The sequence below is a fragment of the Sceloporus undulatus genome, chromosome 2, assembly GCF_019175285.1.
Source record: "Sceloporus undulatus isolate JIND9_A2432 ecotype Alabama chromosome 2, SceUnd_v1.1, whole genome shotgun sequence".
Taxonomy (NCBI): Eukaryota; Metazoa; Chordata; class Lepidosauria; order Squamata; family Phrynosomatidae; genus Sceloporus; species Sceloporus undulatus.
The window spans coordinates 25,254,021-25,270,385 of record NC_056523.1 but is presented as its reverse complement, the minus strand read 5'-3'; the positions used below and the strand labels follow the sequence as shown (position 1 = coordinate 25,270,385).

At 41.4% G+C, this 16,365-nt stretch overlaps 1 protein-coding gene across 2 annotated transcripts in view; it reads left to right on the top strand.

The window, feature by feature from the left end:
• The window catches only part of FAM107A (family with sequence similarity 107 member A), an 80,324-nt gene that overhangs the window by 42,531 nt on the left and 21,428 nt on the right, over positions 1-16,365 (top strand). The window lies entirely within an intron of this gene.

Genomic DNA, 16,365 nt, shown 5'->3' with positions numbered 1-16,365 from the left:
ATGTCACTGGCGACTGGAATGTACTTGGTGAACAGCAAGTGTTTGACATTTCAAAGAGCTATTTAAAGTGAGTCACTGCACTTGTTAATGGAGGGAAGGACAAATATGTGACTTGTCATGTTTCTTTGGCTGCAATCAGCTTTTTTAATTAAAATAAATACTCTACAGTCCAATTCAAGGAACTTCTAAGTCACTTTAAAGAAGAAGTTGGGTTGACCCTACATTAAGTAAGGATGGCTTGCCATTTGTGTAATCCATCTTATTTTTGACTACATGAAAAAAAGCATCATGCAGAGAAATCAGATCCTAAATGTGCCTTTATTCTGCTTAGCGACAACGATAATCCCTACAGCCTCGAAACATTATTATTTTCTGGGTCAAGAAGTCATTTGGCCATGGTAGCTGAAGGATTCTTGAAGTGGCATTCAGAAAAAAATAACTTTTCCAAGCTCTGAGAATGCTCAGGATGAAGCCAGCCTCAGTTTCCAGATGCCTTGCTGCATTATGAATACAGGCAAATTAGGCTTGGTTAATTATTTAATGTTTCAGATGCAACCCACACAAAAGGAGCTTGGATTCTCCTTTTGGGCTTTTGTTCCCGAAAGATGCATTGTCTAGCCTTAGGGTGAATGAGTTGAGAGCAAAAGGTGCCCCGTCTAAAGTTATGCTGTGCATTCTCCTCTTGGCTGGCAGTTACAATTGGGGTAGTGCTAGAATCTCTACGTAAGCCAAACTACCACAAACTGCTGAGGCAAAGGTCTTACAATAAAAGGAATAATGATGCAGAGTCACAGGCAGCTGAAATGTACATATTATTCAACAGGTTTGAAGATGACTGGCTAGATCCCATTTTGGGAGAAAGGCGGGATATAAAACCCTTAAAAATATTATCTGTCTATCAGATAGATAGATAGATAGATAGATAGATAGAGGCAATTTATTGGGGAAGTGTTAAGAGTTACAGAGGCGGGATACAAACCGCCGCTTTGCGGCGCTTCCCCGCCGCCGCCATTTGCTCTGCGCGGGAGCTGCAGCAGCCAAACCGCGCGGCTCCCGCGCGGAGCAAAAAAGAAGCTCCATTTCGGAGCTTCTTCTTGCGGCGCACTGATGACGTCGCGAAGCGCCACCGGCACATTCGCAATGTCATAGGTGCCGCGACACGTCTGGACGCTATGCGTCCAGTACGTAAAGATGGCGGCGCCCATGTAGAAGAGGCGCCGCCATCTTGTACGTATAGGATACGTACTAGGGTTAGGGGGGTGCGGAAGCACCGCCCCTTCCTAACCCTAGTACGTATCCTATACGTACTATATGGCGGTTTGTATCCCGCCAGAGTTGTGTATAATTCTGTGTTAACCCAATTGTAGATCGTATGAGAATTTACCATACATATACGTGTACAAGTCGATATCATGTATAAGTCGAGGGAAGGTTTTATGGCCAAAATAATAGATTTTGATATGACCTGTGGATAAGTCGAGGGCAAAACTTAGGGGCATGTAAGGAAGGATGTAAAGGTGGAAACACCACTTCCTTCCCTCCTTCTTCTCAGGACCTCTCCTGACCATCCAACACCACTTCCCTGGTGCTGGAGGAGAAGGTTTTAACATCTGATTGAGAAGGGAAGGCACTGGAGGAAAATTGGGTGTTTGGTGGGCAGGAGAGGTCCAGAGCGGGAGGAGAGGATTTTAATATTGGATTGAGAAGGGAACCACCTTTTTCATAAACACACACACACACACCTGCCTTGGAAGCTCCTTCAGAGATCATGCTTCTTTTAGGACCTTTCTGAGCTATGTTACTGTATTGACCCATATATGTCAACCTAGGATATTAGGGTCAATTTTGGGCATAATTTTTCTGACTTATAGTCAGGTATATACAGTAAGTGTTTGCCAGAGGTTCTTTTTTCATTTCATTGGGAAGGAGGCAATGCAGACCTTTGTGGGAAGTTGCCCTACCACTGAAATGGATGAGAAAACCTACTCATGTGGGAGCAAGTTTCCTCATTGGAGCTGAGCTGGAGTCTGCATTGTTCTGTTCACATGAGTATGGGTGGAATCCTGTACCTGCTACAGTAACTAGGTTTGAACCTGGCACATTTTGTGTACATCTTTTGTTCTGCCACTGAGCCCTTCCCCACAACTCCATCTTATTGTGATTATGTGCCTTACAAGTCATATGGCAACTCTAAAGTGAATCTATCTTGGGGTTTTCTGGAGTTGAAAGTGTATACCTCACCCAAGGTTACCCAGGGGGTTCCCATGGCCAAGCAGGGATTTGAACTCTGGTCTCCAGAGTCGCAGTCCAGAATTCAAACTATTACACCATGCTGGTGCTCTCTCACTCTACCTTGTTGTTGTGTGTCTTGAAATTATTTTTCTGACTTATGATCCTAAAACAAACCTATCATGGGTTTTTCTTGGCAAATTTGTTCAAAGGTTTGCTATTGCCTTCACCTGAGGCTGAGAGCATGTGACCTGCCCAAGGTCACCCAGCGGGTTTCATGGCTGAGCAGTCCCACAGTCACAAAGGTCTACACATTGGGAGAGGGAGCTCATTTTGAAGCCTAGAAAAAAGTATGTAGAAGAATCCTTGACTTAAAGTTATTACAAAGGGCTCTTTATTGATTCGTTACCAAGTTTCACATCTTTTCCGTCACTTTGTTCTGCTGTCAAGGGCAGAATGTTTCCTGGTTTATCTTTCCTTCAGCAAAGCATTCAGACCTGGCAACAAAATAAATCTTGGGCCTGATTATATTTATTCTTCAGCCTTGCTATCTGGACCAGCCCTCCTCTGCTGAACACAAACTGACCCACATGGTTCTCTCCCCCTCTACACTTTGTACCCACAACAAACCTGCAAGTATAATATATGCCTATCAATGAAAGCCAGCATGGTGTACTGGTTTGAGCATTGGACTACAATTCTGGGGACCAGGGTTTGAATCCCCACTCAGCCATGGAAATCCATGGGGTGACCTTGGACAAGTCACACTCTCTCAGCCTCAGAGGAAGGTCAAGGCAACCCCCTCTGAACAAATTGCCCAATAATACCCATGATGGAGTCCTCTTGGTATTACCATAGATTGAAAACAATTTGAAGGCACACAACAACAACAGTAACAACAACACCTCAGTTAATGAAGTAGATGTGATCCTAGGCTATACTTCTTTCACAGAAACTTGGGTACCAGAGGTAGAAGTAATATGGAAAGTACTGAGATAGCTTCTACACCACAAAAAAAGAAGAGCAACATGTTTCAGAAAACTTTTTATTGAATGGCATCGTTCTTTGCGAAGGCCGGGAGAAGGATGGATCAGGGCCACGATGGCTAAGTTCTGGACTCAGTATCTGCAATCTGAGCATGAAGATGTGGGATAACATTTGATCATAGCAAATTTTTCAAAAATTTCATCCGGCACTCAGCCAGTTCTCAGGCTGGCCAATTTGCCAGCGTGATAATCTCCCAGGTCAGGTTAGCTTTGCATAAGTAAACTAAAGTAGTTTGAATCTTGTGGAGACTACTTGAAAGCATCTTCCAAAATGCATCAAAGGATGGCTTTTTTTATTTCAACAGCCTCCACGTTTCTTATGATTTCCATTTTTGTGTAAAGCTTATAGATCTATGCTTTTTCAACATGCCAGGGTAGTTGATGAAGCAGTCAAATCTATTCTCTCCTTATAGCTCTATGCTTTTTTAAGCATCTAAAGGTGGCTGATGAGTAGACTTATCTGTTTGCCTTTTTTCCCTCTGTTTCACTGTTAATGCATTTTCAGTAAGGGATTCTGGAGGCATTTATTATTTATTTATTTATTTCCAGGATTTATATCCCACCTTTCTCCACAATGGGATTCAAGGTGGGCTTCAAGGTAGCTGCTTTTTACTCTACCTGTTGTAGGTAGACACAGACAGCTATAGTTGGTTTCCCAAGAACAGAACCCTGTTCTTTCCCAGGTCAAGCTTTATAGCATGGTGTACTTTAGACATGCTCCTGCAACCCAAAATTAAAAGTATGTCTTACTCCAGCCCTCCTTCCCCATCCTCCCAATATCAATGCTGCAAAAAATAAAAATAAAAATAAAAAATCTTCCAGCTAGACAGAAGACAAGAAAGAAACAGGGGAAGCTACACTGGTCTGCCATTAAAAAAAACTTTGTAAAAAGGAGCTTCTTTGTCAGAGGCTTTCTTAACTGATGTATGCCTGCACTAGGAGTGACCAGCCACAATCACCCAGCTGCACTGATGGTTTAAGGCAGATTTGAAACCAGACCTACCAACTCTAGAGTTGTTCATTCTACCATAGGTTCATTCTACCATAGGTACCATAGACAAAAGGTCTTTCAATAATAGATTGAAAGAGGAGAAAGGAAACAGATCGTCTGTGGGGTCTCTGGGATCTGCATCAAATGAGAAAAATGGGGGAGTGACCCCAAATGTCCCCCGCTGTTTAAGGTCTGATTTAATGTAAATCATGCTTGATTGTTTCCTTTAGTTGGCTTTATTTGGTCATGGGACACCCTAAGTTCCCCTGACATTATATTGGTTAGAAAAATCAATAAAACACATGGGTAGTTCCTATCATTTTAGAAGAATGGCAAAGCAGAGATCTCAGCTCCTGACATTCTCCTTTGGGCCAGGAAAACCAGTTTGACCCCAGAGACTAGCCTGCCTACTGGGAGATCTCCCAAGGAGGATGACACAGAAGCACAGAGTTGGAAGGGACCACAATGGCTATCCAACTCCCTTCAAGGCAGGATTACACAACCAAAAAGATGACCTCCCAACCTCTGGTGTGGGTGTGTGGGTGGGTGGGAGGGTGGGGGTGGGTAAGTGTGTTGTATGCCTTCAAGATGTTTCTGACTTACAACGACCCTAAGGTGAATCTGTCATGGGGTTTTCTTGGCAAGATTTGTTCAGATGAGGTTTGCCTTCCCCTAGGGCTGAGAGCATATGACTTGCCCAAGGCCACCAATGGGTTTCATGGCCAAGCAGGAATCAAACCCTGGACTCCAGAGTTGTAGTTCAACACTCAAAGCACTAAGCTATGCTGGCTCACAGATACATTTTCTTCAATCAAAAATGGACTAGGCAGAAAGAAGTGGATGGAGGTGCTAGCTAGAGGAGTCCTGGGCTTTGGAGGTCAGAGGCATCCTAAGGATTGAAAATTCGTGCCCAAACATGAAACCTAGGGACAGTGTGTCGTCATGTCACGGAGACAAAGCCCAGTGTTGTCAATAAACAGGGCACGCTAAACATCACCTACGATGGCTCAGGGCATGTCCTTCAGTTAGACAACAACAACAACAACACAAGTTTGACAAATTAAACAAAGGAAAAAGAGGAGAGCAGTATGTAATGTGTACTGTGCTGCTGACTCCTACTGTTGCAGGCTAATTCAGAGTAGTTTAAATTCTCCAGAGACTTCCTGCTCTCCTCATTTTCCTTTGTTTAATTTGTCAGACTAGTGGTGTTGTTGTTTTTATCTGAATGGGTCATCTCCACCACTACCCGCATCCTTCACTTCTCTGTTTAGGTCCTGCAAATTCAGGCCCATTACCTTCCTGACTGAGTCTAGGCATCTAGCGTGGGACCTTCCTCTCTTTCTATAGCCTTCCACCTTTCCTAGAATCATTGTCTTTTCTAATGAGTCATGTCTTCTCATGATGTGGCCAAAGTACAACAGCCTCAATTTGATCATTTTGCCTTCCAGGAGGGATTCAGGACCCATTTGTTTGATTTTTTGACTATCCACAGTATTCTCAGTAATCTTCTCCAGCATCACATCTCAAATGCATTTATGTTCTTATCCGCTTTCTTCACTGTCCCACTCTCACATCCTTACATGGTAATGAGGAACACCATGGCTTGTACGATTCTTACTTTCGTACTCAGTTGTATATCTTTACTCCTTAGCATCTTTTCTAATTCTTTCATAGTTGCCCTTCCATTAATCTGATTTCACCGATATCTCCAATCAGGAGCCAGTCAGTCCTGCTTCCCTTCCAACACTATAATGAGAGAACAGGCTATATTTCAGAGGAAGGAACTGGCAATCTCTGAGTATTCCTTGCCTAAGAAAGCCCAATGAAATTCATGGGATTGCCATAAATTGACAGGTGACATGAAGGCGCATCCATACATACATGGAAGAGTTTACTTACTTGGAGGAAGAGAGGGCAGAGTATGGGAGAAGGATGGGCATGGGGAAGAAGTTTAGCACCTCTGTGGTGTGTGGACAATAAAGCAGATAAACTAATTAGCACATGGTACTTGACAGCAAGAAAGAACTATTATTTATTTATTTGCAGTATTTATACCCCACCCTTCAGCCCTAAAGGCTCTCAGAATGGCTTACAGTTATTATAATTTTTAAGTACAGTGGACCCTTGTTATACGCTGGGGTTTGGTTCCAAGATCTCCTGTGTATAACAAAATCCATGTATGCTCAAGTCCCATTACATATAATGACATAGCAAAATGGTGTCCCTTATAAAAAATGGAATATCAAGGTAAATTTATACTTTTTTGTAACATTTTCAAACCGTGTATGCTTGAATCCGTGTATAAAAAATCCGTGTATAAGAAGGGCCGACTGTAGATGGTTCCCTGTCCTCAGGCTTACAGTCTAAAACAACACAATACAAAAGGAGAAGGAAATGATGGTGGGGAAGGGGATCAGGTCCACCAGTTATTCTCTCCCTCCGAGGCCTGGGCCAAGGCAGATGGACTGGAGTGAGGGCTCTTCTTCTTAGTCCAGGCCAGGCCTGATGGAACTGGGCCTGCATCACTCACTCCATGGCTGGAGTCACCCATCCCTAAACTGGGGTCTCACAGACTTTTTAAATGGTGAGGTTCTTCAACTCCTACAAATCTGAGCTCAGAAATCACCATGACGATTTTCCTTCCTATTTCACATTCAGTTTGGAAAAAGAGGAGATGATGCATTCCATCATGCATTTCATTCTCTGTACCCATACCTCATCCCATCAAAAGGATGGAAGGCAGTGTGCTCTGCTCTGATTACTGTTGTTGCTGTATGCCATCAAGTCGTTTCCAATCTATGGCAACCCTAAGGGGTTTTTCTTGGCATGATTAGTTCAGAGGAGGTTTGTCATTGTCTTCCCCTGAGGCTGAAAGCATGTGTCACCCAGTGGGTTGCATGGCTGAGCTGGGATTCAAACCCTGGTTTCCAGAGTTGTAGTCAAACACTTAAACCATTATGCCACGCTGTCTGTCTTATTCTACTTCTCCTAAAAAACAACCATACAGAAAAAACAAACACATATAATCTATCTCTGTATAATAATTTTAGTAGGGCAAGACATGTGCTTTTGTGGGGTGGTGGAGAAATATAATTCTCTCAAGAATAACAACAAAAGTTTTTTGTTTTTTGTTTTTTCCCCCTTTTCTGACATAGTTTGGTCTAGATCAGATTTGGGCACTGAAATGTAGAAAGGGAGGAGGCAGAATCTGTGTTGGCATGGAAACCCTTTTGTATTTAATATTTGCACTTTGGCAGGAAAGTGCTTGCTGTGTTTAATAGGCCCACTGGAACATCAGCCTCTTGGAAGCACCCACTGTGCTTGTCAAGGAGGAAAAAGTTCTGAGATTTTTATTTCACTGGGTTATATATTGTATTTGTATTTTGCAGTAATGTCCTTTTCTTTGGAAAGTAGCATGAGACCTTCAAATTGTAATTATAAAACCACAGAATCACAGAATGGCAAGAGATCTGAATGTGATTTGTTCTCAGAGTGGCCAAATAGAATCTCAAGAGCCACATGCCAATTGTCAAATATTTGTATGTCCAGTTTGCATGTGCAGACAGCCAGTGTGGTTTAAGTGTGGGATTACAACTCTGGAGACCAGAATTCAAATCCCTGTTCAGCTATAAAACTTACTGGATGATCTTGGGCAAGTCACACTCTCTTAGCCTCAGAGGAGGGCAATGGCAAATCCCCTCTGAACAAATCTGGCCAAGAAAACATCATGGTAGGTTCGCTTTGGAGTCTCCAAAATCAAAAACTACTAGATGGTATGCAACAAACAGATGAACTAAGAATACAATCTTATACACACTTACTAAGTGATGGCCCACTGAGTAAACATGCTTAGGATTGCACTGTTAACATAGGTCCACTGGGCAACATCTCCGCACAGTCATTCTGGTTTGTCAATATGTTGGCTAGAGAAATTGTAACATTCTCATGAATTGACAGAACTTCCTCCACCTCCTAAGATCATGCTTTTGTGAGTGTTGTGTGCCTTCAAGTTGTTTCCAACTTACAGTGACTTCACCGTGAACCTTACAGTGAGTTTTCTGGGGCTGAGAGTGTGTGACTTGCTAAAGTTGAGTGAGGAATTGAACCTTGATCTCCACAGTTGTAGTTTAACACTCAGACCTCTACACCATGCTGGTTCTCTGCATCTAATTCTATTAATAGTTTATTTTTAGCTGTATCAGTTTTAACTTGTACGTTATGCTGACTGGGAGAAAAGGTAGGATATCAACAAACATTAAATCACAACAACAACAACATGTAAAGAATTGTGCCTCTCATTGGATATTAACAATAATCCTCCTTGTGAAAATTAGATGAAATGTACAGACATAGTAATATCCAAGCAGTGAAATGGGGGATTTAGATTGTACGCCATTGGCAGGTTTGATTGTTGAATTGATGGTGTCTGTAAAGTGCATTTATGGAGCTATATAAATAAACATTTATTATTATTATTATTATTATTATTATTATTATTATTATTATTATTTCTGGAGACTCTTGAGCAAATTGAGAAAAAATCTGATGGTTGGGCAGATAGCTTTACAATGTTAGATGAAGTGGAAGAAGGTTTGGGTTTTTCTTTCTTATACTTAAAACAAGTTTCAAGCAGAAATAGGACTTTATTTGGCAAGTATCCAGACTATATTTCTTGTTCCCAAAAGAATGACCCTGTCAGAACAACATATTTTATAGTGTAGCCTAATTCCTACAGGCACTGTTCCTTTTTTTAAAAATGCATGTCCCCAGAATCTTTAGGAGCTACAGTTTTTGTAAAATGCAACAAAAATCACTGAATGCTTGTCTTAAGCAGTACTCCCATTAGGTGTGTAAGTACTATGTTATCCAACAATGTTCTTAACTATGGTTGAAATCTTTCTATATTATTTTTTATCTATTCACAAGTATATCATCTTATTCATGAAACCCCCCTGCAATGTTAGTTAGTAGCTTCCTTCATACAACCTCTGCCTGTGCTGTTACTTTCTGTTCAGTAAGGGAGGCATTAGCTTGGGGAAAGCCATTAGCTATGGGGCTCATTCCGCTCCCCAGCTCCTGTTATAGCAAAATAATGGTATTTTTGTAATACAGGAAAGAAAAAATAATGAAATAAATAAATAAAATCTCTTTCTGAAAGAAGAAGAATCTGGCTAATCAAGTGTCAGTCAGGGAGGATAAAGAGGAAGCAATAGTGAGGACTGACTTCACAAAGAGGAATTTTTAAATTAAAAATACTGTAGTGGGGTGGGAGCCTCTTGTCACTCCATAGTCCACATCCTAATATTACTAGTGCTGGAAATACATTACATAGCTTTAAAAAAAAAATCACCACAATTACAGTGTGAACAAAGTTATGGAAGGATGGCAGAGAAAATATAACATGGCAGTGCCATTATCTGGATTCCCCATAGAGTGAATACAGTAGAGCAGTTCCAGGAAAGAGGCTACTGTTGGAGCAACCTTAGAGTATCTCTGCAATGCACAGTTATACTGGTTTGGTGACACTTTAATTGCTATGTCCCCTTCCAAAGGAACTGTGCAGCTTGTGATTTGCTGTAATTCAAGGAAGCAGGCAAGAATTCTGTAACAAAGAATTCCAAATACGCATAAATACAATTCCTAGGATTGTGTGTATGATGTACCATAATTAAAGGGGGGCTAAACTATGGATGCTGCCACACTGAAGAAAAAGTTTAACTCCACCTTAACTGCCATGACTCAGTGCTATGGAATTCTGGGATTTGTAGTTTTGTGAGACATTTAGCCTTCCTTGTCAGAGAGCTTGGATGCCCCACTAAGCTACAAATCCCAGAATTCCATGACATTGAGCTATGGAAGTTAGTGATATTAAACTGTTTTATTCCTGCAGTGTGACAGCGGATACAAATGAGTAGTGCAGATATACAGTCGGCCCTTCATATCCACGGATTCTTTATTCACAGATTCAAGCATCAATGGCTTGAAAATATTTTCAAAAAAGTATAAATTCCAAATAGCAAACTTTGATTTTGCCATTTTATATACGGAACACTATTTTACCATGCCATTGCATTTAATAGGACTCGAGCATCCACGGATTTTAGTATCCATGGAGGGTCCTGGAACCAAACTCCAGAGAATAACAAGGGTCCACTGTACTGTTGAGTCTTAGAGTGCAAAATCCTGGTCAAGAGCAAAAGTCTAACAGAATAAGTAGACCAGTTTCATTTAGTAACTAAAATTACTATTTTTTAAAAAGACAAATGATGACTATGAAATGTTTATAAGTTCACAAGTGTCGTAGGAAAATTCACTTATGTGAATATTATTCATTCTGTCTGTCAAAATACAAGAATCACAAGTCATTCAATGAAATTAATAAGCAATAGCTTTAAGTGAAAGAAAATATTTCTTCATACAACCTATCATTATCTTATGCTTCTTCACTGCCACAGGCCTTCTAACATAAATTAAAGACTGCTCCTTGATTTGCAGCTCCACTAAGCTTACGAAAAAAACATTATTTCTGTGACATCAGTATCCAAAGGAGTTCCACATGTCCATGTCCATTACTTGACAATGGTGATATCAAATGATACCTTGCATGGGTGAGGCAGGGATGAAAGATCAAACAAGAAAAAGAAGAGTGTTCATAATCTTTCATTGCAATGGTGGAACAGACACCATTGACACAACAGATTCCCCTTCCCCTTGTAGTCTCCATATGTGATTCCTAGCTCTGCTCTGGTGGATTGGAAAACCTTTCAGATCAGTCATGGTGGCTTAAAGTGGGATGCAAAGGAGAGGAAGAAGAGGAGAAAGAAGATGAGGAAGAAGAGAAGTCCCGCTGCATAAGTGAAGTCCACTCATGTGCCACTGGATGGAAGTTCTTTGGTTACAGTGGCCTTGTTCATTCCAATCTCTCTCAGTATATGTTCATGTTGTTGTGTCCCTTCAAGTTATTTCTGATTAATGACAACCCTAAGGTGAACCCATCACAGGGTTTTCTAGAGCTGAGAGTGTGTGTCACCCAGTAGGTTTCCATAGCCGAGTGAGGAATCAAACCCTGATCTCCAGAGTTGTAGTCTAACACTCAAACCACAACGTCATGCTGGCAATTTATTTCTGGTTATATAAGTTTCATGGGTGAAGACAAAGAAATAAATACATAATATATGCAATGTATGTGAAACATAGTAGTATTGTGCTCTTCCTAGACACACCCCAAAGGTTGCTTACTCCACTGGTTCTGCCCCTAGCACTGATGCACACAGGCTACTTTCACACTAATACTAAACTTGGGACTGCCAGAGTACATAGCAAGCATGCTTTAGCACGGAGAGTATGTGGTTAAAATTGTGGGGTATCCCTCCACTATGTCCAAGCACTCATTCATGTAGAGATTGTCTTCTAAACTGTTATTTCAGCATGGATCAGGTTTGGACATGCCATCTTCCAAAGCCATAATATATACATTTTTGTGCCAGCTTGCCAAGACCTGACACAGGCTTATTCAGTACATGGCCTCATACAATGACCTTGCTGGCCCCACACCTGGAGGGATGACAATGTTAAAACTGCATCAGTTGGGTTTTTTTTCCTATGGAATCAGGGCCAGTTCTGTCCTTAGAGTGAGGCTGCTCCCTCAGGCATTTCAGGTGTGCAAAAAATCAGCAAACTGTTAGTGATTTCTTCTTAGGGCCCTTTTACACTCCACAGTTATAATACTTTGATTCCACTTTAACTCCTGACTGCATTCTATGGCATCCTGGGATTTGTAGTTTGGGGAAAGCCTGCTGATCTCTAAGTGAGAATTTTAAATTCCTAATAAAACTAAAAAAATCCCAGAAATCCATAGAATAAAACTGTCAAGTAAAAGTGGAATCAAACTATTTCAGTTTGTACAATTGTGAAAGGGACTTTACTATACTCTTAGTACTTTATCACATGAGGCTATAAAACCAAAATTTTAACAGAATCAAAGTGTCTTTACCATGCAATGCTGTGTCCATTCAAAGACTACCTTGCATTACATTTGTTACTCTATTGCACCTTTTCATGAATGGGAAAAACCCATCAATAGGCTCCCAATCTTGCTGTTATTCCATTATTGCCTTTTTTTGCAATAGGTCCCTTATGCTACATTCCCGCTACTCAGGCAGTCACATGGTGTGAGTGGGTGTGATTCCGCTCCTCTCCCCCTTTCTCCATCCCCCTTGCAGCGATCATGACCACCAACACCTTCCCAAAGCCAGTTGATGTGTACACATTCACACAGCAGCTGGCTTCAGGAGACACTTGGCAAGCATGATTGATCCCCCTACACTGAAGTATGTGAGTGTGCACACAGCAGCCCTGCACTTCAGGAGGGCAGGAGGAGCAGTGATCATGGCTGTCAACACCTTCTGGAAGCTGGCTGCTGTGTGCATATTCACATGACAGCCAGCTTTGGGAGAAGGGGTGAGCAGCAATCATGCCTGCCAACACCTTCCCGAACCCAGCTGATATATGCACATTCACACAGAAACCAGCTTCACGAGGCAGTTGGCTGCCGTGATAGCTTGCTCCCACCCTTCCTTTGAGAAGACAGTGTTTAGCCCAGTCTTGGATCACCAAAGCTCTATTGTATGGAAAAGTTTCATAAGAAATGATGCCAAATTGGTATGCTTCCTTTCTTAATCTCACACTGTTGTGGCAGGAGAGCAGGCTAATATGATAAAGTTTTTATTCCCAGAGAGGGGCACTTGTTTTTTTCTGCCTCTGGCACCAAAATAATTTGGCTGGCCCAGGATTCTAGCAGTTTTTACGTGTGAGGAGACGGGTAGCAGGAAGGCAGCAATGTGCTGTTCCATCACAGGCCACAAATTCATACCTTCCAACAGTTCACTGATGAAAACCAAGGGCCTATCACATTACAAAAGAAAGATAGAAGCAGCTTTTCTGTTTACCTTTCTGCATGCCCACAAAGTATTTCCACTTGATTTCCAACTGAGACTATCGTAAATGCCTGCCTTTTGTCCTGCTGGAAAAAAACATTTGGCAAAAGCAACACTTTTATGATCAGCTTCCTCTGGGGTGAATAGAATTGCTACAACATCATGTGGGAAGGTAAGTAGGAAGCTGCTTCTATCTTGCTGCCTCTCAACTTTCTTTCATGATGCAATAAGGACCCAAGAAACATGGGGCCAAGCAATATCAGAATGAGGTCAAGAAGGCAAATGTTAGTAATGAAGAACACCTGAACTAGGGCTGGCTGCAGCAGTTTGCTCTTGTGTTAGCTTGCAGGGAAGGACAAGATTCTGTCCCCTCTTCTCCTTTCCTCTCCCTCTTAACTGAGTATAAACTTCTTTTGCACTTTGAAATTAGTTTGCAGCAACTGAAATAGGCTAAAGACAAAGGGGGAAAGCGGGAGGGGGACGTAGACATGGGTAACTTAATAGCACCTGAAAAGGGGGAATGATAGAGGATGAACTGGGACTGTCCCCACCCAATTTAGACAGTTAAAGGGTATGCAAAAAGATGGTCCTGTGTGGCCTTCATTTATCCTAAGAAACTGCAGGCGTAGTTTATTCTTCTTTGCTGCTTAAAAACAAAGAGAGATTCCCAGTGAATTTGTTAATCCATCTAAGAACGGTGCAAAATCATGGCTGGATCAGTTGTTTAACACACCTCACAAGACCCTCTTTTTCCAGCAGAAATGGCTGACCTTTTAACAGGCTTCTCCCTAGCTACCACTGCTGTTGCTTAGGAGTTTAAAACATGACCAAATACCCCAAACACATAGTAAATGATTATCATTTTGGTTAATATTGTAGATCGTGATTTTGGCTTACTGTCAATGGGAATTGTCTTTGCTATTTATTAGCTTAGATCTAGGCTGCCACTAGTTTGATTTCGCTGTTATGAGACTAGATGCATCTAGTAATTAGGTATGGAGAACTGTTTGCCATCTTTGTTCAAAAGATGGCAAGCAAGAAAGGTCACTGATCTCTGTTGTTGGGCTGAATGTCCAATGGTGGAAAGACAGAGCTCTTATATCATAGTAAGGCATGTTGGAGCTGCTTCTCAGTTAGACTACTATAAAGTGTTCAAACTGAAGCTGCCCTTAAAAAGTGCTCAGAAACGGCAACTGGTGCAAAATGGTACAGCAAGGTTGCTTTCTGGTATACATTTTACAGGTCATATACATTTTACAGTTCTATATCTGTTACTCACAGAGTTTCCAGTTCACAATTATCACGGGCCCTGAGATTTAGAGGCTAAAACCTGAGATCTAGGGATAGACCCTGGTGATGTCATTAAATATTATAATAAAATAAATAAAATATTTTTTTTATTTGTATCCCACCTCTCTATCAAAGATAATCAAGGCAGCTTACATATTAAAACTCCATACAAATCCCAATATTCCCTTTCCCTCCCTCCCCTAAAACAGAATTAAACAATAAAATATTTAAATATTTAAAGTAAAATAATCCAATTAAAATAAACAATGAGGGATTAGGCATAGAACAGTTGATGGGGAAAACATATTAGGTGCGTGGCTGGGATTATGCACTAAGTACCTACCACAGTTGCTCACAGCTTGCATTCAAACACATGACCTTATCCCACTAGAGAAACCCTGAAGAGAAACGGGATTTAAACGAGATTTAAATGAGAAAAAACCCACAAATGCAGGAAGTTTATCACACAACGTCACTGTTAATGTGAAATAACGTGAAGGTAAAGTGAAGGTAAAACGGAGGGAAATGGCAGCTTTTTACTTTTGGAACTTCTCAAAATAACACTTTAACTTTGCGTTATTTCACTTTGGTAGTCATTTCGTGTAATAAACTTCCCGCATTTGCAGGGTTGTTTACATTTTAAATCTCGTTTAAATCCCATTTCTCTTCAGGATTTCCCTAGGGTGATAAGGTCCACAGATTGAGAAAGAGTGGTGGGAGAGAAAAAGGGAAAGAGTATTTCTCTTTTGCAATTTAAGACCTAAAGAGGATGCAGAGCAGAGGGTGAGACCTGACACCACAATAACAGGAAGGGAAAGAAGAAGCTGATGTGCCCCCAAAGAGTCTTTGCAAGTTTCAGAAACAAACCAATGAAGTCTTACAAATTATATCAAGCTACTACTCTGTAGCTAAATTGGAGACATGTGCATAAACCCTTTCCTCTTGCCTGGAGGTTAGCCCACTAGAACTAAAGAATTTGCATCCTTGGAGAATTGCACCTGGAGGTAGCCCACGAAACTTAAAATTTGGGGCCAGGCCGTGAAATCTGGTAACCCTAGTGACACAGGGTTCTGAAGTTTATCTGGAACAGGTTGAACTTTAAAAATGCTAGGTCCTACAAATCCCTAAATGGCTCAGGGGCCATGATATCAGAAAACTGACTCCTTCTATATGAACCCACTTGTAATTTACAATATTCACTGAAGATCTAGGTTGTACATCCCTTAACTTAGGGCTGGTCTACACTGACCAGAATACACCAGAATGCTCCCAGAATATTCTGGCCTTGGAGCTGCCCCAAATCCCCCCCATTACCTGTACATTGCAGAGTGAAGCCAGGCAGCTGTCTATACGTGTGTTGCACTGTCCTTCCTGACACTGCCACCACTGGTGCAAGTCTCTCTCTCTGAGGTTAAAAATGAAGTGCCCAGCACACATGGCTGGGTTCCTCATTGTGATCTCAGAGGAAGAGACTTGCAGCAGTGGTGGTGGCTGCTGGTAAAGGTTTTAAAAATAAGTCTTTTTAATGCAGTTTAAGGTAGGGATGACCCTGATTCAGTGCAGAAATAGCTTCACATCTTGAAGACAGTCTGTTGTCAAATTGAGTCTTTGGTCCTACGTTGTGAAGACAGGTTGCAATAAGTGTAGAACTGATGCATTTGACTCTTGTAGGCATGCCACTGGACAAGTTAATTTGGTAGAAGTAGGCAATGGTGTCTTGTTATGTTTTAGCCCCTCGAACATGTGGTCAAACTTTTTTGTTCTGCAAAAAATTTGTTGGTTTATAAAGGGTGGCTAGCCGGTTTTATTACAATGTCTTCAGTGCTCTGCTATTTTTTAAATGGTTTAAATATTTGTTTTGTGAACTGCCCTG